Source organism: Haliotis cracherodii, unplaced genomic scaffold, assembly GCF_022045235.1.
Source record: "Haliotis cracherodii isolate W230 unplaced genomic scaffold, xgHalCrac1.p SCAF_4, whole genome shotgun sequence".
Classification (NCBI taxonomy): domain Eukaryota; kingdom Metazoa; phylum Mollusca; class Gastropoda; order Lepetellida; family Haliotidae; genus Haliotis; species Haliotis cracherodii.
The window spans coordinates 58,909,863-58,919,141 of NW_027266297.1; the positions used below are offsets into that span (position 1 = coordinate 58,909,863).

General features: G+C 40.8%; 1 pseudogene; it reads left to right on the top strand.

The window, feature by feature from the left end:
* The first annotated feature begins 3,241 nt into the window (after positions 1–3,241).
* LOC139479534 (uncharacterized) lies at positions 3,242–8,777 on the top strand (annotated as a pseudogene).
* Positions 8,778–9,279: the final 502 nt, after the last annotated feature.

The window sequence follows — 9,279 nt, forward strand, 5'->3', positions numbered from 1 at the left end:
ATCCACGTTCGTCGCAGAACTGTCAGAATCGGAAATTCGAACAGACGATATGTGGAACTCGCAAGGCTAAGAGATGACCGTCTGTACTGTGAAATGCGACATCTAAGTTTGTTACTCTTCAATAAATTTTCAAGAATTGTGACCCTGCTTCACCATCAGGAAAACTTTTTCTCATCCTTCGTTAATAGATACTTTCAGGGGAAGGTTTTATCGTGGATAAATTCTGTACATTTCGTCCTGAGAATCTTAGCTGCTTAAAGAGTTATGGTTATTATAGGGAGATCAACCACATTTCCGTTTTCATGAAACATGACAATCCTGTGAAGTGCTAACGTTCCGGATATCCTATGCTAGAATGAGCGTTTGACTGTTGAGGACGTTGCACTCATTGTTAGATACGTCGTCTCCTGGCAGACTTCTCGGATATATAACAAGGGTGCGGCTGTGCAGTCCGTTGCCCGTAAAGGGCCGTGGCTAGCTGATGGGGCTCTTCGGGAGTGTTTCTGTCTTCTCTTACTAGTACATATAGGATTACCTTAGTACATATCATATGTAGGTCTGTAAGCAGAGGATACTCCGAGCCCAACGTTAGGGTGGAAGTATTTCTTCGTTAACTCTGACATTAGCGTTTTGGTAGATGAATCGATCGTGTTCAGAATTTGTTCTAGTATGGAATCGATGTATCAAAGGAGATAATTTATTTACAATTTCCTAATCAAAAATTCTTAATTCCGTTCGGGCGTGATAATCTCTCTGGACCGTTAGACGTTAAAGATTCTGGGTTAAGATTGGTTTTCAGCAACCCACGCCTGTCGAAAGAGGAGACTTGGTTGAAGGATGTCATCATATCCCAATTTCATAGATGGATTCTCATAATGTCTGTCCCTGGATTCTTGTCTGGTTCTTACTCGATTATGTATAGATCGACAAACAAACAAACACATTCCTTGTGATTTGAATAAGGTAGTGGTGATGATTCTGACAAGCTTAATGGTGTATATTTTAAGTGCGCTTCGTACTTCCAGTAAGAGGGGAGACAACTCACTTGCACTTACACAGACCCAGATCACAGTGAAATTACACAATATCACTGTGCTATTTCTAAGATATTATGTTGGTAAAGGATTATATTTATCTTTTATATTGTATGTCTCTCTCATTCACTCCACACAAACAAAGAGTATTCAGTCAGCAATTACTACGTGACTCACATATGACAAAGTAGACACAATTTATGGATAACAACTTAAATACTGTAAAGGCGACGTTTCGGTATAGATACCCATACCCTTGTCAAGCAAGACTGAATGAAGAACATTGTACAGAATATATATAGTAGGTGGAGCCTGTGCAAACATACAGTTTGAAGTGAAGATCATCCCATCTCATCGCGATGGACGTTTGCAGAGGTTTAACGCCGCTTTGAACAAGATTCCAGTTTTATCATGGCGTCCAGCATGAAGTGGGATGAAAGCCCGAAGTGATACAGGTCTCAGACGTTTACCGTTTTGGTAAAACCCACGGCACGGGTCCTGACACACCTAGAAACAAAATCGGGGCGAACCGAGATTAGAACACATCATCATAGGTTTGCCACGGGAGGCAACTCTGCACAGCGACTTGCGTCGCCTTACATGACCAATCAAGAAGAGACAAGACTGACAGTCATGTGAGTGTTTCTAGACGGGTCCTGCAATAGTGTCCACAACGGATGTCATAACTCATGTAAATAAAATAATGACAAAAATGGTTATATTGAAAAGAACTAACAACCCAATTCAATGTTATAGGTGCAGGTAACCATGGATGTCATAAAGAACAACAATCACGTCTTTGCCATCACTTTACCGAGAAGAGGTCAAACAAATTGCGAGGGAGAGAGTGGAGCGAGGAGGCCATGCCAACATTTCACATCTACACCCTCTACCGAGCCAAAAAGAAGATGTTCCAACAGTGACCCACCACTAGACACTACTTAGAACTACAGACAAGCTCTGCAAGACAGAGGGTGGTGATGGTTTTCTGCTAATAGACGACGGTGACTAAGACAAAATGGGATTCGCAACAGACAACGTTCGTCATCTCTGCGACGCTTAGGCAATTTATAGCGATGGAACAGCAGGGGTGCCAATTATAATGTTCCTTCAAGTGTTCATCATTCTCACATTTGTGGGCAGAGAGATGTTCCGTCACGTATATTCCCTCCTTTCCGACAAGAAGCATACTACCTATAGCTACGACAGGATGTTCCATTTATTTCCAGATGCTGCTACTTTAAGAGGATAACAGCTTTCGCTCCAAACCTTACAGGTATGAATCCAATTAAACCTGAAGTGCGGTTATTCACTTGGTAGTTAACTATTCATTAATATTGCAAATGGACAAACATGTGACGTACCTTTTAATTAAGTATTGATGTTTTTATTTGCAGAAGGACTTTGAAGACGATGGCCAAAATGTTGTCATGACCATATTCCCGTGTGAGTGGGCATGTTGCTTCTCCCACTTCACACAGGATATATGGAGAAGAGCTGATGCCAGACAAGCCCCACATAACGTATGTAGCAAAACAGTATTTGTATTTTAATACATGTGTTTATGTGTTGGTTGTTGTTGACGCCCCGATTATGTTTCTAGGTTTGTCAGCACCATACCTGTGCTCGTTGGTTTCACGGAAGTGGAAACGTCTGAGACCTGCATCTCTTCGGGCTTTCCTCCACCATTAAGCTGACATGCCGCGATATAACTGGAATACTGTTAAAAGTGGCGTTAAACACAACTCCCTCACTCACTATATTATGGCGGTCTGTACATAATCGAGGCTGGACCAGACGATCCAGTGCTTGACATCATTAGCATCAATCCACGCAATGTGCTTCATTCACCTGTGGGTGGTCACTATCATGGATTCTCTCAAACATGAACAATGCGCTGCAATAAAGTTCCTTACCAAGGAGGGATGCAAAGCTAAAGAAATCCATGATCGCATGTGTAAAGTGATGGATAAGGAGGCTCCTGACGATTCCACAGCTTGCAACTGGTCTCTACAGTTTAAAAGGGGTGAGGGTCCATAGATGATGACCCAAGGTCAGGCAGACCTTCAGATGCCACCCTACCAGAAACTATTGCTGCTATAGAAAGAAGAATCTTGTCTGACCGACGAGTAAGAGTATCTGAACTTTCTAGGGAATTCCAAATAACAGGTGCAACTGTTGTAATCATTATTCATGAGCATCTTGGTATGTCCAAGGTATCTCCAAGATTGGTACCTAGAAACCTCAGAGCTCAAGATCGCCAACAGATAACTGAAAGTTGTCAGGACCTCCTGGATCTCTATACTGGTGATGGAACCGGATTTCTTTCTCGTCTGGTGACAGTTGATGAAACATGGATCCTCCACTGGGACCCAGAAACTAAATTGGAATCCATGCAATGGAAGCACCCCAATTCCCCGCCTCCGAGGAAGTTTCGCACTCAACCATCCGCTGGCAAGGTAATGGCCACCATATTTTGGGATGCAAGAGGCATATTACTGATTCATTACATGCCACCAAAAACAACAATCAATGGACACTATTATGCTAATGTAATGAAAGAATTGCGAAAATCTATGCGCCAGGGATGTTAACACGTGGTATTCTACTTTTGCATGACCATGCTCTGGTTCACTAGTCAAGAATGTCACAGGCCGCCGTATGTGAATGTGGATTCGAACAGTTAAATCACCCACCCTACAGCCCAGACTTAGCCCACAGTGACTATTTCCTGTTCCGGCAAATGAAATCTGCCCTACGTGGTAGACGCTTCAAGGATGAAGAATACAAAACGGCTGTCACAGAGGCGTGGTTTGAGGGCCAATCTGCGGATTTCTGTAAAAGTGGTGTTAAAAGCTTGAAGGACAAATGGAATTAGTGTATTGAGGTGAATGGAGATTATATTGAAAAATAAAAGTGCAAAAGATATTCTGCGACTTGGTCTTATATTGGAGTTGCAAAACGTATTGAACGCCCCTTGTAATATGTTTTCATCCTGCGAACAGCACGTGTGTTTTTACAATTGTATTAAATGGACCATATGGTTGTTTGGGCTGATACGGCCAACTCTCCTCTATTGCACGTTAATCTTGACTACTCTTTGAGATTTGGGTCGCGGCTGTTTGCTCAACATTTATATTAATATTTATTGATTGTTTTTAGGAAACTGTAAATGAATCGCTAATACAGTTTGTTGTTAATGTTTCAAAACACCCCCATCTAGTTTACTGACGAAACCTATATCATATCATCTTAACACACTGGTGAGCAGATGTACATCCTGTGTTTTTAAGCCAACTCATTGCTGAGTATTTTTTTTTTGGCTATTATTGTGCACAACCACCAGTAGCTTAAGTGATAACGTAAATCTTGCTGGGGTATTATGCAGGAAGACAAGGTACTGTAAGTCCCCATGATCCCGAGCGAGGTGGCCTAGCTTTGGAAACTGGTGACCTATAGCCCATGTTTGAAAACTCTATACATGATATTGTTATGCTCAAATATGTTTCATAAATTGATTTAAATATTACTTTGCATAAATGACTCAAATGTGAATAACTTAACTTGGTCTCATCGCTATATGACTTAAATAATGCCGATGGGTCGTTAAATTTTAACTCACTCACTCTTATCTTTCAACCGGATAATATATTAAAGTTTTAGATTGGGCACAGACAAATAAATCGCGCCGAGGTCAAGGTTTAAGTTTGCACAGTGCATGTTTCCTTCTGCTTATGAACAAGATCACAATGCAATATTACCGGCACACAACTCCACGCGTTTCTGCATTCGTAGTTACGCAGCGACTTGAGGTAGGTGGTTACGAGTAACATATTATCAAACACTTGTTTGCCTGGCCCAGAACCGATTATTTACAGCCCGCCCTAATATTGTTAGATTACAGGTACATCATAACATGCACGCATTACCTCATCACAACGAGCTGTAAAACAGCCGCAATGTCCGAGTAACTCCAATGCGAGAGTACATGCGTGATAGTGTAGGTCTTCATGTAGACGCGTGCAAGGTATGACTATGAGGGATCGTGTCTAGGTTAATATGACCTGTAACCTACATGTACCTGGCTATGGCGATTTCCATTTTACAGCAATATGATTTCATTATAAAGTTCATTACAATAAACATAGTATCATCAAATATTACGGCTTGTCAGTTAGGTTATTGCATTATATTTTTTCAGATAGAACTTGCTAGAAGTATCATACTCCCTCGAAAACCTCAGTGCAGGGCATATCCCAGATCCGGGGTAGAGTGAGTGAGTGTTTAACGTCACATCGGCAGTATTTCAGCCATATCGTGACGAGAAGTTATACATTAATAATACACATATTTGGATTATATAAAAACGTGTCAAACAATGGACAGTACAATAACTAGAATATCACAGATGCGATGTAAAACTAGTTGAGAATATTAAAAAGCAGGAAGTAAGAGTGTGGGTAGAATAGGTCTTGACAACCAATGCTTGCCGTTATCGGCGACTGACGGGATCGGGTGCTATACACAGGTGCAGGACGCACATATCTGAAAGCGAAAAACAAGATAATAAATAATTGAAGTGACGGCATACCTAATCTCTCACGGTAAACAGCAAGTGCACAGAGAACACCGCAAACGCTATCTTTATGGGACTAACATCGAACCACCAACTCGTGTTTCGTAGTATGTGGTCTAGTGTAATTTAGGGTTGCGACGGGTACTCGAGTACCCAATAACGGGTCGGGTAGCTTAGGACTCGAGTCCAACTTTCAGGACTCGAGTACCCGTTCAGGGGAGATAGTTATGCAATCATCATGAATTAAGTCTGTTCTCAGTAGTCTAGATCTTATACTTACCAGATCTGATTTAGTACTTTCCGTGTGACAGGCGTACAATGAGAAAGTCCATGTTGTGGTGATAAGAAATCACAAATGACATTCCACAAGTGTTAGTTAAAATTCGTTTGATAACTTTTCATGATCACTGTTTTTTTTAATTTTTGTTCGGTTAAAAAACAAATTAGGTTGTTCAAAGTTGCAAGTTTGTCTTTATGCTTCAGCAAGATAACAACAGAAAAGTTGTTCTGTTGGACTATTTTAACATAAAACTAAACAGTTTTCTATAATATGCTGATCTGTTTAATAAAAATTTGAAATCTAATGTTACATATGTTTGTCATTATTGTCAAAATTATTTTACGAAATACTGAAATGGTGCAATGTTACAAATTACAATACAAGCCTAGATCACTCAGACACATATCGATTTATTACTCATGTCACGACTCACGTGTCAGGCAGTCATGTGATCTTGCCGTTTCCCGCTCTCGCCTGTTTTGGTGACAGTGTTCAATGACTGGCGCCAGATTACTTTGATATTCTGCGTCACTTGTGGTTTTAGGTAAGCCGTGCAGGCATTTAATAAAAAAAATAATACCTTAGTACAGATTAATATATGTTTGATGACCTTTTATTCGCAAAAACGTTACAAACAAGTGGGACAACATTGAACTACGGGTACTCGAATCCGGTTCGGGTATTGTCTGCCGGGTACTCGAGTTCAGTTTTCATACCCGGTCGCAACCCTAGTATAATTACTATTTGCGTTAAGTGAAGAATTTCCTGTTCGTAAGTTGGTAACTTACAATGGTACCTTAGAGTCTCGCGGGATCCTCGCATACATCTGCTTCAAGCGCGGAAACATGCCTTGTTACAATGTGTGGTGATTCAGATACATGTATTAATAAGCACACAGCTGGGTGTCGATCTTGCAATATCACATATCAAAATCAGTACAGACTGTCACAAACTAACTTAAAGCTGTTGTGTTAGGCCAGAGAGCCAAGCTGTGTTCCATATGTCCCAGAAATGTAAGCGAAAGTAGATGTTCTTCTTTATGTAAAAGCGCCCTTGAATATCTAGTTTTCCATCCATACATAACGATCGAGATCTGTGAAGATCCGGGGTAGAATGGGTCTTCAGCAACCCATGCGACTAAGCGTGTCGTAAGAGGCGACTAACGGGATCGGGAAGTCAGGCTCGCTAACTTGGTTGATGCATGTCATCGTATCCAAATTGCATGGATTGATCCTCATGATGTCAATCACTGAATTGTCTGGTCCAGACTCGATAATTTACAGACCGCCTTCATATAGCTTGAATATTGCTGAGTGCGGCGTTAAACAACAAACAAACAAAATGAAGTAGGTGTCATATCCACCGTCCGATGTAGCTTGATCCCCTGACATTGAATTTGGTCTGAATCCATTCGATTCGTAATTGGGAAACATGCATCATTGCCTCATATGATATTCTGATCTTATGGCACCTTACATGTGTTGGGTGGTGAATTATCCAATTACTGATTTATATGACCATTGCACACACACACCCTTCCTCCCCACCTACTCATCCGCACCCCCTCCCCCCCCCACACACACACACCCCTCCGCCTCCGTTGACGTTATACTTTACTACTTTATGAATATAGGATGACTGTGACATAGATAGATTTGTATTCAGTGTCGAAAAAGTTTTTATCATGTTACACGCGGTGTGTGTCAAATCAATATTTATTCTGAAACCACTCTTAGACCAATTAATCATTGTCATGTGCGTTTTATGTACCTTAACAAGTCTTATCTCAGAGTTTATTTACATACTAGCCTGTTGGGATTCCTAGAAAGAAAAGGTCCTTAGCAGCAAGGAAATGAACAGAGCTATTCACGCATTACATGTGTACGTGGTCTCGCGTGGGTTTCTTTACCCCGAAATGATATTTGTAAATTATCGGAAATGTAAATCGTTGAAAAGAAATACATTTCTGGTTGTGTTATCATTCAGGCTATGTATATAGTGCATTTTGCTTTTGACAATTTTTTCTAATTCAAGAGATAAACATACCATCCTTTTCATGGAGCTAGGTTACCTGTAAATATGACTGCGCCAAGTTGATTCTGGAGTATGATCGAGAAATAAGTTAGTTCAGAATGTGAATATTAGCTTCGATGCGACCATTAAATCAGTGTTTCAGTCAGAGGCGGTTATTGTGATTTGACACCTTTGATAGACCAATAAGAATCGAGTATTTTCTAAATGTAAGGTAGAATCACATGTGCATTAAAAATGTGTTGTATTTTAGGATTCTCAAGTTGTGGACTTAAACGTTGGTGGTCGACATCTGACAACCTCCCTGTCCACCCTCGCCAAGTACCCGGACTCCATGTTGGCCGCCATGTTTAGTGGAAGGCATCCGATAGCCAAGGACAAAGATGGCCGCTACTTCATCGATGTGGGTGGGGATGTGTTTGTTCATATCCTCAACTTTCTGAGATTCTGGAAAATACCTCCACCCGAAAGTGAGTGAGTGAGTGAGTTAAAATTTTACGTCACATCGGCAATATTTCAGCCATATAGCCACCCGAAAGAGCTTCAGAGGTTAATGAATATGCGGAGTACTTTGGATTAGAGGAACTGAAGGCACCTGTCCTCGAAAACTTTGAACAAGTGCTCTACGGAATATGGAAAAAGAAGCTACCTGACTACCAAAGTCAATGGGATTGTGTGAAAAGTAAATTGAACGATATTCCCACAAGTTACTTTTACATTTGCGCAATAAAGTCTGATTGTCGATACTGCAGAATCAGTGACCCCAGGCAATTATTACACTATTGCCTTAATGTTTGAATCAAACAGAACCTTGCTTTTCAATCTTCTTACAGTCGACATGAAAAGACCAAATTGATCCAAATTGTCACACATTGAGTCGACAGATAATTTTGATGAAAGGAATGTGAATCAGCCGTGGCATGGGTGGAGAGCTCTGTTGCCTGCTGCTGTGATTTTGAAGTGATGGGTCATTGATCAATGTTTGTCTAATTGCTGATCAAATCTAGCAAGACCTAGTATTATTATTACGGAACATTTCTTTTTGATGTATATAGACTCAAACTCAAAACAGGATATGGATGAAGGACAACTGTTAACCCGTCACAGAGCGATTTACATTTTGCTGCTTCTTCATTTCCTTTGATTTCCGTGTCAGAATAGGCCCCTAGTTACGTGTTGCCAATGGCGACCGAGGTGGGTACACTGGCTGATTGTGTGCCACTTGTACTAATCAGCGTATTAGATAATGTAAAATACCTGAAATATTTTTGACTGGCGTAAAACAAATCCGTTGCCATTGTGCCGAACCAGGTGGGTTTTTGTCGCTTTAATTTAAGGCCAGGACACAAACATTTTTA